The sequence below is a fragment of the Physella acuta genome, unplaced genomic scaffold (assembly GCF_028476545.2).
Source record: "Physella acuta isolate Inbredline_101_S28 unplaced genomic scaffold, ASM2847654v3 ptg000533l, whole genome shotgun sequence".
Lineage (NCBI taxonomy): Eukaryota > Metazoa > Mollusca > Gastropoda > Physidae > Physella > Physella acuta.
Genome location: NW_026732052.1, coordinates 76,557 through 94,977, shown reverse-complemented (window position 1 = coordinate 94,977; position 18,421 = coordinate 76,557). Strand labels below are relative to the sequence as shown.

At 39.5% G+C, this 18,421-nt stretch overlaps 1 protein-coding gene across 3 annotated transcripts in view; it reads right to left on the bottom strand.

Moving 5' to 3' along the window:
• LOC131945248 (extracellular tyrosine-protein kinase PKDCC-like) overlaps nt 1-16,492 on the bottom strand; it is a 36,644-nt gene extending 20,152 nt beyond the window's left edge. For 2 of the 3 annotated variants that reach the window (XM_059306298.1, XM_059306300.1), the window contains exon 1: nt 3,601-3,861. The gene's annotated coding sequence lies outside the window, so the exon portion shown is untranslated. Of the gene's footprint in view, nt 1-3,600; nt 3,862-16,074; nt 16,166-16,443 lie in introns of those variants that run through there. The other variant, XM_059306299.1, reaches the window with a different exon arrangement.
• Between the last annotated feature and the right edge of the window lie 1,929 nt (nt 16,493-18,421).

Genomic DNA, 18,421 nt, shown 5'->3' with positions numbered 1-18,421 from the left:
GATGACTAAACTGTTGGACGACCAAACAGCCGGATGACTAAACTGTCGTACGACCAAACATCCGGAAGATAGAACGGCGTAAAAATGGCCTAGCCGTACAATCGAACATCATGGGCGTTTGCGACCAAACGCTGTAACGAGCCAGCGACAAAATGTCAAGAGTACTTCTAGACCTAACGATCCGTGAATCAAGTTTTATCGTACATCTTTTCTACATATAGAAAACAGTGTATAGTTATAATTTTAGAAAGCCTCCGTCCTCTTGAGAAAAAGTATATAATGGTTTATAAGCCTGGGTACAGCTTCAATACGCTCGTATAGGGCATCTGTACAGAGATGAACATGACGTCAATTTTAATCCTTACTTTAACCAGAAACTATCCCTAATTTGAATTGGGATACATCCCTACTTTAATTGGGAGTTTACAGACCTATTTAGCGGCGTGAAACATCAGTGCCTGCCATTAAAATTGTTCTAAATATATATTTTATTCCGATTTTATTTTATTCATGAAATTTTCTAACATTTAAAAAAAATTATTTATATGCCACAAAATTAAGAAGAAAGACTTGAAATTCCTTTTTTAAAAATTCACACAAAAAGGTTTAGAATATTTTTTATAAAAATCCTATGAATCACAAGCAAGACTAGAAATCCACGATATCTAACCTAGATGCCCTGGGAATAAACGGTTTAAAAAATCGTTTAGGTCTCTGCCGCACGTAAGGCCCGGGGGTACAAAACACATGGGCGGCGCCGTGTCTAGCCATATACACGTCGATAGGGGATGTTCTTTGTAAAAACTGCTCAGCCCAAAGCTCCAGTAATATAACTTTTTCTATGCACATTGCCCAACATTACAATTACCGCAGCCGCTTTGTTGTGCGTGTGGTTTTTTTTTTGTCCTTTATTTTATTTTACAGAGTGAAGACCCATATTTAGAAGTATTAAATCGAACGTGAAAAATAAGCTTTATAAAGTTGTCGGTGTTTAAAATTAGAAAGCATGAAGTGTAAACCTAGGCTTATAGGACAGACGCTGACTGTACACGTGTGATTCTACAGATGTTAACTGGCGTTCATGTAATTGTACAAATGTTAACTGGCGTTCATGTAATTGTACATATGTTAACTGGCGTTCATATAATTGTACATATGTTAACTGGAGTTAATAAGACACATGTAATTGTACAGATGTTAACTGGCGTTATTAAGACACATGTAATTGTACAGATGTTAACTGGCGTTCATGTAATTGTACATATGTTAACTGGCGTTCATGTAATTGTACATATGTTAACTGGAGTTAATAAGACACATGTAATTGTACAGATGTTAACTGGCGTTCATGTAATTGTACATATGTTAACTGGAGTTAATAAGACACATGTAATTGTACAGATGTTAACTGGCGTTCATGTAATTGTACACATGTTAACTGGAGTTAATAAGACACATGTAATTGTACAGATGTTAACTGGCGTTATTAAGACACATGTAATTGTACAGATGTTAACTGGCGTTCATGTAATTGTACATATGTTAACTGGCGTTCATGTAATTGTACATATGTTAACTGGAGTTAATAAGACACATGTAATTGTACAGATGTTAACTGGCGTTCATGTAATTGTACATATGTTAACTGGAGTTAATAAGACACATGTAATTGTATAGATGTTAACTGGCGTTCATGTAATTGTACACATGTTAACTGGAGTTAATAAGACACATGTAATTGTACAGATGTTAACTGGCGTTCATGTAATTGTACATATGTTAACTGGAGTTAATAAGACACATGTAATTGTACAGATGTTGACTGGCGTTATTAAGACACATGTAATTGTAAAGATGTTAACTGGCGTTCATGTAATTGTACATATGTTAACTGGAGTTAATAAGACACATGTAATTGTACAGATGTTAAATGGCGTTATTAAGACACATGTAATTGTACAGATGTTAAATGGCGTTTTAAGACACGTTCAATTGTACAGATCCTAACAGGCGTTATTTTCACACGTAGCCTAACGATTTTACCGACATGGTACAATTTGTTTGTAGAGTTCAACTCCTATTAGGGATACACTTCGCACAACGACAAAATAAGTTTTTAAAAATTGTCTTTGATTGTCTCCATTTCTAAATAATTCTCACCTACATTTTATTTTTAAATGCAATAAACTTTATTTTATTATATTAAAAAATTCACCAAAGAAAAAAAAATCACTATTGAAAACATTTACCAAAAAGTAAAAAATAAATTAGTTTGGTGTAATCTTACTTAAGTTATATGCTGATATAACTAAAAATAAAAACCTGAGCTCCCAATGATAAAAAACTGAACATTATGATACAGAACGTCAACCTATCAATAAACGCCCTACGCAATCAGAAATCAATAGGCTGACACTTAATACTTAATTACAAAATCTCGCCCAACAATACAGTTAAGTACAATAATAAGAAACCAGAGACTTAATCCTAAATGATAAACTACCGTAGTTGATGTAACCAGCTATATATAACCAGCTATATATATATATATGGCATTTCAATGTAAATATAGTTTCATTTAACAAGTAAGCAATCAAAACAAATTCCACGCCGTTTATATTATACCTTTATATTTAACATTATTTATATTATTACTATACATAATATTACTTATTTTAGAGTTATTAATTCATGTATTAGAACTATATGTTTAACATTTCTATTTTAAAACTATATATTTAATATTATTTATATTACAACTGTGTATTTTAAAATTACTTATATTAATAATGTATATTGAACGTAACTTATATTCAACTGTATACTTATTTAACGTTACTACATTAAAACTATATAGCTTACATTATATTACAACATTGTATGTAACTTTACTTTACTAAAACTATATATTTAATATTACTTAAATTTCAACTGCATATTAAATATTATATTAGAGCTATGTATTCAAGATACCTTATATAAATCGTCAAATGAAAGAACCACACTTAAAAGCGATTTGTTTACTATAAAAATGGTATAAGTTTCCTAGACATACTACTTACCATGTATGTATCATCATTTGACTACTTTTATTGCATTTGTCCACACTTTACCACTAATTAACATTTAACATTAATTAATATAAAACATTCAATTTGTTTACAACAGTATATTTTAAAATTACTTATATAACAAATTTAACTATAACAATGGTATAAGTTTCCTAAAGATATACTACTCACCATGTATGTATCACTTTAACATCAATTAACATTTAACATTAATTCATATTTAACATTCACTTAGAACTGTATATTATAAATTACTTATATATATATATATATATATATATATATATATATATATATATATATATATATATATATATATATATATATATATATATATTACAAATGTATATTTAACTATAACAATGGTATGGTTCCTAAAGTCATACTACTCACCATGTATGTGTCACTTTAACATCAATTATAATTTGACATTCGTTTTTTTACAACTGTATATTTTAAAATTACTTATATTACAACTGTATATTTAACTATAACAATGTTATAAGCTTCCTACACATATGCCACTCACCATGCCTGTGTCACCATCTGACGCTACTTTTATTGCCAGTGTCCACACTAATATCCTTACAGCAGAAAAAAAAACATCCAGAAATCGACGTTTAAAAAAACTTAACACCGTGCAACATTGGAGATAGCGACGGTGCGAGAGTCCGGGTGAGTGAGCTAGGCGCCACAGATCACCTTCCTACCGCCGGGTAAATTAACTTGATCAGCCATTCAATTCGTCCTATGAGAGGTGAGATGCGAGTCAACGAATCGGCCGACACGACTCAGAAAAAAAAATAATTCCTGGCTAGTTAAACCGTGTAGGCGGGGGCTTGTGAAACAGTTAATTTGTCTGTTTAATGAAGTAGGTACTGGTATGAATTCATCCTACGCCAGGTACACTCCCCCCCCCCACCCCCCCCCCCTTCCCTTTTCCCAGCGACTGACAGTTCCAAACAGGCATTACACGGGGTTTGACACCTCAGCCTTGGCATGCCCTGACATTTTGATAAACATTGCTAATTCACCCCCCACCCCCACCCACCTTCGGCTCTCCCCCTCAAAAAAAAAGTTACTTAGATTTGTTCTAATTGAAGATAAAGACCTGCAGTTAGACCGGGGCCGGGGGGAAACGTTTTTGAGGCAGCGGAGGAGAGCTGCAAGGCTTCCGGGTAGAAACAATTTAATAAATATACGAACACGACAGCGGAAGTACAGCCCAGCCAATCACGTCACGAGATTAGCAGACGTCAGGTAAATTCCCTCCCACCCTTCCCCCCTGTTCCCATTACTTTCGGCACGCCCCCTACCCCCACCAGCGGGAAATTTTGACAGGTTGGATTAATGAAATAAACGGTATAATATATTTTTTTAAATATATACACAGACGCCTTATTCTATTACTATGTTCAACAAATATTTAATTTATAAAAAAGCAACAAAAAAACAAAAAAACATGGCACTTTGCGCAGGAGATTATGCCGCGAATTAACATGTGGGGCTGTTTCATGTCAGAGTTCGCGAACTTTTTTTTAAAAAATCGTAAGTCGAATAAGTTTTTTTAAAACTTATATCTGAATAATAGTTAAACAAAAGCAAGTGTTCCTTTAAATAGTCAGCTCTACTAGACTGCTGGTGGTATTATAGCTGGTAATGTGTGCTCGACTGATAATCGGGGTGGGGCGTGACACCAAGATGCAGGGGTCGATATCGTTCATCAAATTAAAGAAAAAATAGAGTTGTCTGTTCCTTAGCTGAGTGCATTGAAATTAAAAGCAGGCGTCGGGAGAGGAAGTGACGCCGGGGCATGATTGAACATCATGGCACTGATTGGGATCATGCCACCCCCCTCCCCCACCCCCACGTCCATGTTGGCCCGTCATTATCAGGTCACGATGACCTCTGCGGCTAACTCTTGGCATGCATCACACAGTTCGACATGCATTTCACCTGCCCCCCACCCCACGACCCCTCCTGTAACCTTCCTGACCCATCTATTTAAGTTCGGAGTAGTCGGTGAAAGTGTACTTAGACCACGGTTGTGTGACTAGACTTCTTGCTCATTTCAGTGCGATTATTTTTATGGCATTTAAAAAAAATGGTCGGGTCGGTTGTCAATGTGATTTTGTGTGTGTGCGTATGTGTGTGTGTGTGTGCGAGTAAAGCATTTAGCTAGCATTAACTCTAACCGTTATCAAGTGTGTGTGTGTGTGTTTGCGTGTGTGTGTGTGCGTGTGTGTGTTAGTAAAACATATAACCAACCTTAACTCTAACCTTTATCATGTGTGTGTGTGCGTGTGCGTGTGTGTCTGTGTGTGTGTGCGTATGTGTGTGCTAGTAAAGCATATTGCCAGCCTTAACTCTAACCCTTATCGTATGTGTGTGTGTGCGTGCGTGTGTGTGTGTGCGTATATGTGTGCTAGTAAAGCATATTGCTAGCCTTAACTCTAACCCTTATCCCTGTCCTAATCACTTTACCTTATCTGCGATACCGTAGAAAAAACAAACTAAACGCAACTGTGGTAAATTGCTGGCGTTTTTTAAAATAAAAAATCATTTCAAGTTACGGAAAAATTATTAAATCTATTTTATATATGTATATATATATATATATATATATATATATATATATATATATATATATATATATATATATATATATATATATATATATATATATATATATATATATATATATATATATATATATATATATATATATATACATACAAAGTTCTGGTATATGTCCGCTTTGATGGCCACAAGTCATAACCGTCCAATTAGCTTTAATGGGTACCCGAGTCATAACCGTCTATTCAGCTAAAATGGGTACCCGAGAAATGACCGTCCACTCTGCTTTGGTGGGTACCCGAATTATGACCGTCCGCTCAGCTTTAATAGCAGAAGTCAGTACCGTCATGACTCAGCTTTAATGGGTACCGGACTAAAGCCGGGTAGGCACTGTTCTGACAATTTTTGTTTTTGTTACTGATTAGATAATGATCGCGTCTGTGGTATATTTAACATGGCCGATACATTTGTGTCTGCTATTTCATAAAATTACCAAGTTCAAGAAATCAACTTAAATAAACCTATTAGAAAAGTTTCAAGTTCCTCGAGCACCCAGGCAGGTGGGTTCGACTTTTAAAACGACGCAGACGATCAGATTTAAAAACCGTTCACCAACCTCCGGACAATAGCTCAACCTTAATCTGATAACGGGCCAAAAAAGGCGGGAAAACACCCCGGTGACCAAGCAACGAAAAAATTCGTTTGGTGGGGAGGGGAGGGGGGTCTATTTTAGCAGACCTGACATGTTTCCTCCAAAATTTGTTTACATTTATTCCAATGTTTATCCAAATCCTCCATTTCGGCTGGCTCGGACCTATACCGCGTAGCGACAAGCCCCACCCACGGGGGGAGCGTTCGTATCGTCGAGATGTACGAGGGCACGTGCAAATACGAGACCTTAGCGAGATCTAATCGTTAGTTTGGGTACCGGCGTAACTTGCCGGGTATAAATGCGAGATTATGTCAACTTAATCATCAAGATTATGTCAACTTAATCATCGAAAGTCATTTCACGACGACACAAAAAATAACTTGTAATACCAACTTCCGATAACACAAAAATGGCGAGAGGTCTTGTGAAGACTGGCATTTTTCACCCTCGGTAAATTTTTTAAATTTCTGTTTTCATAATATGTTTGAAAGCAAACAAGATCAACGGAGAAGTAAAAAAAAAAGGAAAGATAAGAAAAACATATTTGACTTCATTTAACTGCACACCATCTTTTAGAGATTTTGGTGTTTTTATTTACTCTATTAAATGGAAGAATAAATTATATTTTACGGCGCGCCTTAGCGTTAGAGAGCTAGACTACTGACCCGAAAGTCTCGAGTTCGAATCCGGGTTTAAGTCAGAAGAATGTCCCTAAGTTCACCCAGCTCTGAAACAAAGGCGGCTGGGCATAGTGCTAACCACACTATCTCTTCATATGCCGAGGTCTCTGAAACAGACGAACTCTACTTCACCTCCCCCATGTGTCTGGGGCACGATTATTGATTATATTTTATACAGAATCAAGATATTTTATTCATATAAACATTGCATTAACCTAGACTTTAATAATGTGATAACATTATTATATTAAAATATAGGTTAAAGTTTATGAATAAAATATATTGATTCTGTATAAAATATAATGTGATAAAATAATTATAACTTTTAACACTAGCCTCCATCATGCCGCTGTATTCGATAAATATATTTTAACGCCATTTTGTTTTAAAAATACCACTAAATGGTTTATTAGTAACAGCGATATGTTTCTACTTTAAAGGCTAATTTTTAAAAAGTTTGGTGATGTGTGTGTTGTTGTTATTTCAATGAGCAACCACAAAAAAATAAAGAAAGAAATAAAAAAAAAAAATAAATAAAAAACTCGGACAAATTGTTACGAACCAAATACATGCATCTAGTGGGTCGAATAAAAAAAAAACAGCCCAAACGAGTGACGCTGTGGAGTATTCTTATCGCACGAATATGTAAATTTTCACGTCGGCATGTGCGGGTCCCGAGTGCAGGACTCGGAAACAAGTTGACAGCTGACATTTCGAACGCCTGCCACAGGCTTTTGTCATATATGACGCGACTTATAAACACTGCCGACTTAGATTCTCATGTTAACAGAATTACTTCCCCTTTTCCGAAAAAAAATATCATTAATTTTTTTTTCAAAATTTTATGAAGATACTCTGACAGTTGCAAGTGTGTGAAAATACAGGAAAATAACATCATAATTTTTAAAAAGAATTAATAACATTTTCTTTTAAATGTACACTATAAAATATATATTTAAAAAAATGACATCTTTTCAATCGAACGACAATACGAGTATGCTTGTATAAAAAAACAAATTGCATATTCGAGCGTGGAAGAATTGACGTCGACAGGAAATCTTTGTAGTGCAGTTAAACACAAATTGTGTATGTGTGCTGGAGGGGAGGTGTGTGGGGGGGGGGGGGAGCTCTCGTTTGCTATCGTGCTGAACGAGAGTAGAGGGTTGAACGCGTGATGTGATGACAGAACAGCGACACGGATCCATACAAGTTCTACGCTTAATTGTTCTCAGAATACAGAAATTATACGCTGTCATTGTTCTTAGAATCTGAGTAGGAATCTTTGAATGTGTGAAGTGGAGCAGACGTGGACTAACGTTTTTTTTTTTTATTTACTCATTCAAGTCCGACAACTCACGCGAATAACTCGATTTTTTTTAAAAATTTCATTCGTGAAAATGATGACGTCTGCATTGCGACCAGTGAACCAAAAAGCTTTTGAAATATTTCCATTTAGCTGCAGATCAAACAAACTCAGGAATTTCACGCTTGGCATCACTTAAAGATATATCGATCCATCGATCGGGGAGAAAATACGCATCACCCCGTGTAGGTATTAGGGGAATCGCTGGGATGGAAATGATATAAAAGAATCCTTGAAATCAGGCGGGATAATCAAATAAAGAACGAGTTTTGAAAAGTGGTTACCTCCCAAGTCGTTTTGTTGAGGTAAAAACGGAAAACAATACAGAGCTGGCGGTGTATGGTTTATTCAGAGGGTCTATTGTTTATTCTAATGAACGCCAGATTATGGTTTTCTGTCTGTTACTGTGGAAAGTTTTAGAATTCTGTCTAAATTATTGAGATCTGCTAGGTTCCCGCGGCTGTCGAGTATCATTCAAAGTGCGGGCGTGATCATGATATACAGGGAGATAGGAACTCGATGTTGCTCACTTTATTGACAAGGTTATTTCCCTTTAATGGCAAGGCTACCTCCATTTATTGACAAGGTTATATCTCTTTACTGACAAGGTTATATCCCTTTATTGACAAAGTTATATCCCTTTATTGACAAGGTTATATCCCTTTATTGACAAGTTTATATCCCTTTATTGACAAGGTTATATTCCTTTAATGGCAAGGCTACCTCTCTTTATTGACAAGGTTATATCCCTTTACTGACAAGGTTATATCCCTTTATAGACAAGGTTTGCTGACAAGTTTAGCTCAAGCCACTGATAAGGTTAGCTCACTTGCTGATAATGTCACCTCGGTTTACTAACAAGTTTAGCTCAATTTACTGGCAAGGCTGGCTCGCTGGAAAGGTTAGCTCTCTTGGCCGACACGTTAAGCTCACCATACTGATGAAGCCAGTTTAGTTTATTGACAAGTTTATACTTTACTTGACTGACAAGGTCGGTTCACTGTAATGACAAGGTCGGCTAACAGAATGAAAGGTCAGATAGCTGAAATGTCAAGGTCAGCTTATCTAAATGACAAGTTTAGCTCACTGAAATAACAAGATCAGCTTATTTAAATGACAAGTTTAGCTCACTGAAATGACAAGGTCAGCTAATCTAAATGACAAGTTTAGCTCACTGAAATAACAAGGTCAGCTTGTCTAAATGACAAGTTAGCTCACTGAAATGACAAGCTAAGCTCACTACACAGACAAGCTCAGCCCACTACACTGACAAGGTTAGCTCCTGACAAGCTCAACTCACTGTAATGACAAAGTCAACCAACTTTACAGACTACTTTATCTAATGTTACTGTCAGAGACTGCCGCCCAGAAGGCAAGTTCAGAGTACCATCGGTACTATCAAGTACCACAAACGACAGTCCATCGACTGCCTAGGTAGAAGTACATGACGTGACGTCACATTTCATCGACCTGGTTTACAACCGTTCATACACGAACGCTGGAGTACAGGGGAGGGTCGGTGGTGATATGCATCAAGATTATTGAGCCAACGTAACGTGAATAGATACGACATTTTTAATCGAACATGATGTTCACATAGTATTATTCAACCAACGTAATAACGATAATATAACGACTGTTGAGGTAGAGTAATAGGTTGAATATAAAGATTATTGTGTCAGCTTAACATGATCAGTGTTTCTTCCAAACTTTATTCTCGGGGGGGGGGGGGGGGGTGCGTACACTATTAAAAGTATATATTTTCTATTTAATTCCATTTCGTTCGGGGGGGGGGGGGAGGCGGTAGACTTTCTTCGTGGAGGGGGGGGGGAGGCTCCCCGAAGAGATGCCTGGAAGAAACTCTGAACATAATCATAAAGATTATTGAGCTAACGTAACGTAACCATAAAGATTATTGAGCTAACATTACAGTAAGCATACAGATTTTGTTAATTTAAAAAGTTAATATCAGGATTATTGCGCTAACATCATTTAACATCCATATTATTGAGCAAGCATTAAGTAGGTATCAAGATTAATGAGCTAACATACCGTTTTTACGTGTCAAAATTGAGCTAAAGTAACGAATAATCACCAAGATCACTGCGGTAAAAATATCTCAATGCATGAAAATATCTAAGATAAAATAAACGAATTTTCTTTTATTTGTTCCGCGCATAGCGACTGTGTCAAGTTTTTAAATATTTACAATCTTTCATCTTTGATCGCAGTTACCGCATGTCAAGTAAATGCCACACTGCGTTCAATGGCGTTGTGTTTCTTGCGCGAACAAAGCGACGTACCGAAACGACGCTGACACTTCAAGGACCCACACATTGTATGACAGGGGGCATGCGGTTGATACAGTCCGGGAAACACAAATGATTCTATAAGATTGCATTTCGCGATTATTAATTTTGAAACATACGTTTGTGAATAATTAACTTATGACACAGTAATTAAGCCTGGGGGTGGGTGATTAGAGTTTAGGTGCACCTTTGCATGTTCAAGTACAAAACATTTATGGTTTTTTTTTTTTAATAAAAAAAAGGGGGCTCAATGAATTCTATTTCAAGTGGTCACGTTGTTGGCTGGCATTTGCCATTCTCAAGATTTAGCGTGGTTGTGTACGTCAAGCAGACACCAGTGACATCTGCTGTAGGGCGAGCTGATGGGGGGGGGGGGGGGGGGGTTAAACGTAGAGTTTAAATAAATAAAAAATTAACTGGGAGCAATGGGTTAACTAGGCACGGAACAAAAGGTTAAATTTAAAAATGAAAAAAAAAATATTCATTTATTTTTGGAAGCAGTTGCAAAATAAATGATACATAATATGTATTCGTTGTAAGCCTTGGCCTAGGCATATAAAAGGATTGTGGTGAGTACCGTGTCCGGCCGCTTATGGATTCGCCGACTTGCAGTTAGTTGACTAAATACCGGAATAATGATAACTGACTAATCTATTGTTTGCTATTTGCATTTGAAAAAAAAAAAGATAAACTGACCAAACTCTTTCACTTTTAGAACCTGGTCTCCGTGGCTCAAGGCCCATGAGAATATAATTTGATTTAAACAAAAACAATTTTTAAAAAAGGTGGGGCAAAGTATTTGTCTTATTCGCTTATTTTCGAAAATAACGTTTTTTTTATTTGCAATAAGTTGTGACGCTTACAATTGTAAAAAGTATTTCCCAACAGAAGAAATGTGCAGATTCTCCACTCTGTATAAAAGTTTTGTATCTGGCGAGAGACACGCTCAGAGTAGAAATGCAAGTAACCAATCACTGTCGGGGGAGGAAGTTCGGCACTATTTGTTTTATCCTTCAAAATCCTTGTAGCTCTAATTTTTCTGTGAGTAGAGGCACGACAGGCGTATGAATATCACATAACTTGGCGGAAGTTTGGCACTATTTGTTATATTCTTGTCGCTCTAATATTTTAGTGAATAGGAGGCATGACAGGCGTATAAATATCACAGAATTTGGCGGAAGTTTGGTTCGGGTCAGTGGCGTAGCGAGGACGGGTGTCACCCGGTGCGGCACTTAATGGTGTCACCCCCCCCCCCCCCCCAGAGGCATAGAGACCCTTCCCAGGGACAAACTTTCAAATTTTCGATTTGCACCCCCCCCCCTCAAACTTTCGATTTGCACCCCCCCTCGAGTTTTCGATTTGCACCCCCCCTCAAACTTTCGATTTGCACCCCCCCTCGAGTTTTTCTCTATATATTTTGCTATTTTTTGCCTTGGTGTCACCCCCCTAAATGGTGTCCCCCGGTGCGGTCCGCACCCCCCGCCCCCCTTCGCTACGCCCCTGGTTCGGGTTATCCTAACTTCGTCGTTCTAATATTTCTCAGAGAGCAGTTTTTCTGAGGCTTAAGAGTAGTATAGAACTTGACGGAAGTTCGGCACGGGTTGTTCTAACTTTGTCGTTCTAATATTTCTAAGAGTTGGGGCATGAGAGGCGTATGAATATCACAAAACTTGTCGAAAGCACGGTATGGGTTGTCCTAACCTTGTCGCTGTAATACTTCCGTGAATATCATTCAACTCGCCCAGAATATAACAACGAATGTACTGGACTTGGACTGCAGACGTGACTAATCGACACGCAACACCTGGCAGACGGAGCGCCATCCCGTGACAAACTTTATCGTTTCAACTTGTCATGTTCGACTGTCTTGTTTATAAATGTTCGCTGTCAAAAATGGGTATAGGCATGATGGGAATGGGGGGGGGGGGGGGCGGAGAATTATTTTTAAAAAGTTTGAAGTTAAAATGACTTTTCTATATAAAGACTGAGACTTGTTCAAGTAGTGAATTCGTTTTTCACTAAGACACTAGCCCACCTTTAATCTATTCAAAATTAATCGTATATTATAAAGCCATATAGGAGTGGGTTTAATCTTGCTGTTTCCATCAACAGCTGATTTGCTTTACGATTATGATGAAGGTATGCACTTGACTTGCTCTTACAGCAGACGAATAGGCTACTCCTCATCAAAATGCTATTAATGCCGATACAGAGAATGTATGTATTCGGATTAGGGTTAGGTCTAACATCAGAAGTTAGGGATATCATTGAAATGGTGTACTAGATAACGGTACCGGGGGGGGGGGGGAATCACATATTTCTAAAAAAAAGTTTTAGGTTTATATCAGATCGTAACGATTTTAAACTAATAATTATTAGTTATTACAATAAAAAAGAATTAAGATTGATATTTGCGAAACGGTGAAATGGATGTTTCGGATAAAAGCACATAGATCTATTTCTAAAAAAAAATGATTCCTTTATACCTCGTCACTACTCATTACAAAAATTAATTTCAAACAAAACCAAATTATTTTAAGTAAAAACTTTCAAAAGTAAATTGAATATAAATTTCGGCCGTGCGTCGTCGCCGATATTAAAAAGGATAGTATAAAAGAGAAAAGCGAAGAAAACTCTAAATAACGTAACATAATTTCATCACTGCTAAACAAGAGTCAACAGTTTAAAAAAGAAAAACGAAAGTAATGTCCATTAAAATGTTGTCAAGCATCATCGAATCGAGTCAAGCGTGCCGTTTATGATCTGGTCGATACAAGCTTAGTTGTCGCGTCTTTGATCAGCTCGTATAGGTGGGAAACTTTCACAGGACACAACGGGCAACTTTCACAGGACACACCGGGCAACTTTCACACCAAACATCGGGCAACTTTCACAGGACACACCGGGCAACTTTCACACCAAACATCGGGCAACTTTCACAGGACACACCACACCGGGCAACTTTCACAGGACACAACGGGCAACTTTCACACGACACACAGGGCAACTTTCACACGACACACCGGGCAACTTTCATAGGACACATTGGACAACTTTCACAGGAGGATACACTTGACAACTTTCACACGACACACCGTGTCGGATAACTTTCACAGGACACATCTGGCAACTTTCACACGACACATCTGGCAACTTTCACAGGACACATCTGGCAACTTTCACACGACACACTGGGCAACTTTCACAGGACACACCGGGCAACTTTCACAGGACACACAGGGTAACTTTCACAGGACACATCGGGCAACTTTCACAGGACACATCGGGCAACTTTCACAGGACACACCAGGCAACTTTCACAGGACACACCACACCGGGCAACTTTCACAGGACACATCGAGCAACTTTCACAGGACACACAACACAGGGCAACTTTCACATGACACACAACACAGGGCAACTTTCACAGGACACATCAGGCAACTTTCACAGGACACACAACACAGGGCAACTTTCACAGGACACATCGGGCAACTTTCACAGGACACACCATACAGGGCAACTTTCACAGGACACATCGGGCAACTTTCACAGGACACATCGGGCAACTTTCACAGGACACACAGGGCAACTTTCACGGCACATACCTGGCAACTTTCACACGACACACAGGGCAACTTTCACAGGACACACCGGGCAACTTTCACACGACACACAGGGCAACTTTCACAGGACACACCGGGCAACTTTCACACGACACACAGGGCAACTTTCACAGGACACATCGGGCAACTTTCACAGGACACACAGGGCAACTTTCACACGACACACAGGGCAACTTTCACGGCACATACCTGGCAACTTTCACAGGACACATCGGGCAACTTTCAAAGGACACGCAGGGCAACTTTCACAGGACACACCGGGCAACTTTCACAGGACACACCGGGCAACTTTCACACGAAACACAGGACAACTTTCAAGGACACATCGGGCAACTTTCACACGACACACAGGACAACTTTCACACGACACATCGGGCAACTTTCACACGACACACAGGACAACTTTCAAGGACACATCGGGCAACTTTCACAGGACACACTGGACAACTTTCACAGGACACATCGGGCAACTTTCAAAGGACACATTGGACAACTTTCATTGGACACATCGGGCAACTTTCACTGGACACACCGGGCAACTTTCACAGGACACACTGGACAACTTTCACAGGACACACCGGGCAACTTTCACACGACACACCGGGCAACTTTCACAGGACACATCGGGCAACTTTCACTGGACACACTGGACAACTTTCACAGGACACACCACATCGGGCAACTTTCACACGACACACCGGGCAACTTTCACAGGACACACCGGGCAACTTTCACAGGACACACAGGGCAACTTTCACAGGACACACAAGGCAACTTTCACACGACACACAGGGCAACTTTCACACGACACACCGGGCAACTTTCACACCAAACATCGGGCAACTTTCACAGGACACAGCGGGCAACTTTCACAGGGCACACCGGGCAACTTTCACACGACACACAGGGCAACTTTCACACGACACACAGGGCAACTTTCACAGGACACACAGGGCAACTTTCACAGGAAACACCGGGCAACTTTCACACGACACACAGGGCAACTTTCACAGGACACACAGGGCAACTTTCACAGGACACACAGGGCAACTTTCACACGACACACAGGACAACTTTCACACGACACACAGGGCAACTTTCACACGACACACCGGGCAACTTTCACACCAAACATCGGGCAACTTTCACAGGACACACCGGGCAACTTTCACACGACACACAGGGCAACTTTCACACGACACACCGGGCAACTTTCATAGGACACATTGGACAACTTTCACAGGAGGATACACTTGACAACTTTCACACAACACACCGTGTCGGATAATTTTCACAGGACACATCTGGCAACTTTCACACGACACATCTGGCAACTTTCACAGGACACATCTGGCAACTTTCACACGACACATCTGGCAACTTTCACAGGACACATCTGGCAACTTTCACAGGACACATCTGGCAACTTTCACAGGACACATCGGGCAACTTTCACAGGACACACTGGACAACTTTCACAGGACACACCACACCGGGCAACTTTCATAGGACACACCGGGCAACTTTCATAGGACACACAGGGCAACTTTCATAGGACACACCACACCGGGCAACTTTCATAGGACACACCGGGCAACTTTCATAGGACACACAGGGCAACTTTCATAGGACACACAGGGCAACTTTCATAGGACACATCACACAGGGCAACTTTCACAGGACACACCGGGCAACATTCACAGGACACACCGGGTCAGGCAACTTTCATGTGACACATCGTGCCGGCCAACAATATCAAACATAGAAGTGTGCGGCAGATTTAAAGCGAGACTTACCTTAAAAGGAATGCCTTCACGAGTAGTCTGTTTACCAGTAAATCGAAACGGTATACTCCAAGAATATCTTTGTGGTGAATACCAAATGTGTCTTAATGGAGAGAAAATTGGTCCCCGTTAAAGAAAAAAAAAGCCGACAGGACGAATTAGTATCGTATCGAGTTTATTTATTCTGCTGGTATCGCTGTTATGTATTAGGAGAACTAAATTCAGAAAAATTATACGGTGAGGATCATGGTTAAAATCAGTGTTAGGATAAGAAATATTGTTTTAATTGGAGTTAAGGGTAAAATTTAAAGTTAGCTACGGTTAGCGATACTAACAAAATAATCACATCGAATACGTCCGGTCGGTGTGTTTTCTAAATACGAGATGAACTAAATGGCAAGCCCGTCTGCTGCGACGTACTTGGTAACAAATAACCATTTACATCTGCGTGTCGTCTGCGGGGTAAAATGGTCGATGTAAAAGCATTCAATCACTTGATTACTATTGAAGACAAGGACGCTGTCTATTGTAAGCCAGTCAGTGCACGCGGAAGATGTGGCGCTACGATCGATGTTCAAACTTTGGCCTGATTTTTTTTTTTTTAAAGAGAGTTCGCCTGGAAATATTAGCACCATTGATTGTTTTAAATGGCGGGACGAGAGAACTTCGCGTTTGTTGTTATTTTTGTTTCGTTAAAAGTGTTTGAATTTTTTTAATTAACGAAAAAACACTTAATGTAAAAGACGCGAAGGATCGGTAACCCTCACCGGTTTATGTGTAGGATACATCACTTTTTAATAACGCCAGTGAGGGGGGCATCTATAAATAAAGTAACGCTTTTTGGTACACTCCCCCCCCCCAACCATCGTCACACATTGTCACAAAAAGTTAGAACCCTTGCTTCTAAAGTCTTAGTGATATCACACCTCAGTTTTTAGCTCCCCCCTCCCCCTTCAAGATAGTAATTTTTGTTTTGTTTTTTAAAACGCCGGCGAGTTTCTGAAATTACTTTTTTAAAATGAAAAAGTGTGTCGTCACATTTTCTAGACCTTTCTCCTCTCGTCATACTTCGTCACAAAATTCCCGAGGAGTGTATCGTAGTTTACGGATGAGATGGTACGGTAGTATATCTAGTTTCTTTTTTTTTTTGTTCTACAGATTTCGCTGTTATGGCAAAGATAAGACTTAGCTAGGGCCGGATGGTTAGCTCAAGACCCACCTCCCTACAGGCTGAAGGTTAGACTAAAAACGACCTTTAGAAAATACAAATTTTACATTTAAATTTCTTTTTGAAACAGTGCCAAACAATAGAGGGGAAGAGTGTCGTATGACCAAAACCTAGGCGTAGGCTCAGACGGGTAGAAGATGTGAAGACAGACCTATGGCAATATGAAGTCCAGGCATGGAAGAAGAAGACAGGTCTGAGTGGAAGAAGACAGCAGACAGGTCTGAGTGGAAGAAGACAGAAGACAGGTCTGAGTGGAAGAAGACAGAAGACAGGTCTGAGTGGAAGAAGACAGGTCTGAGTGGAAGAAGACAGAAGACAGGTCTGAGTGGAAGAAGACAGGTCTGAGTGGAAGCAGACAGAAGACAGGTCTGAGTGGAAGAAGACAGGTCTGAGTGGAAGAAGACAGAAGACAGGTCTGAGTGGAAGAAGACAGGTCTGAGTGGAAGAAGACAGAAGACAGGTCTGAGTGGAAGAAGACAGGTCTGAGTGGAAGCAGACAGAAGACAGGTCTGAGTGAAAGAAGACTGGTCTGAGTGGAAGAAGACAGGTCTGAGTGGAAAAAGACAGGTCTGAGTGGAAGAAGACAGAAGACAGGTCTGAGTGGAAGAAGACAGAAGACAGGTCTGAGTGGAAGAAGACAGAAGACAGGTCTGAGTGGAAGAAGACAGAAGACAGGTCTGAGTGGAAGAAGACAAGTCTGAGTGGAAGAAGACAGGTCTGAGTGGAAGAAGACATGTCTGAATGGAAGAAGACAGGTCTGAGTGGAAGAAGACAGAAGACAGGTATGAGTGGAAGAAGACAAGTCTGAGTGGAAGAAGACAGATCTGAGTGGAAGAAGACAGGTCTGAGTGGAAGAAGACAGGTCTGAGTGGAAGAAGACAGGTCTGAGTGGAAGAAGACAGGTCTGAGTGGAAGAAGACAGGTCTGAGTGGAAGAAGACAGAAGACAGGTCTGAGTGGAAGAAGACAGAAGACAGGTCTGAGTGGAAGAAGACAGAAGACAGGTCTGAGTGGAAGAAGACAGAAGACAGGTCTGAGTGGAAGAAGACAGAAGACAGGTCTGAGTGGAAGAAGACAGAAGACAGGTCTGAGTGGAAGAAGACAGAAGACAGGTCTGAGTGGAAGAAGACAA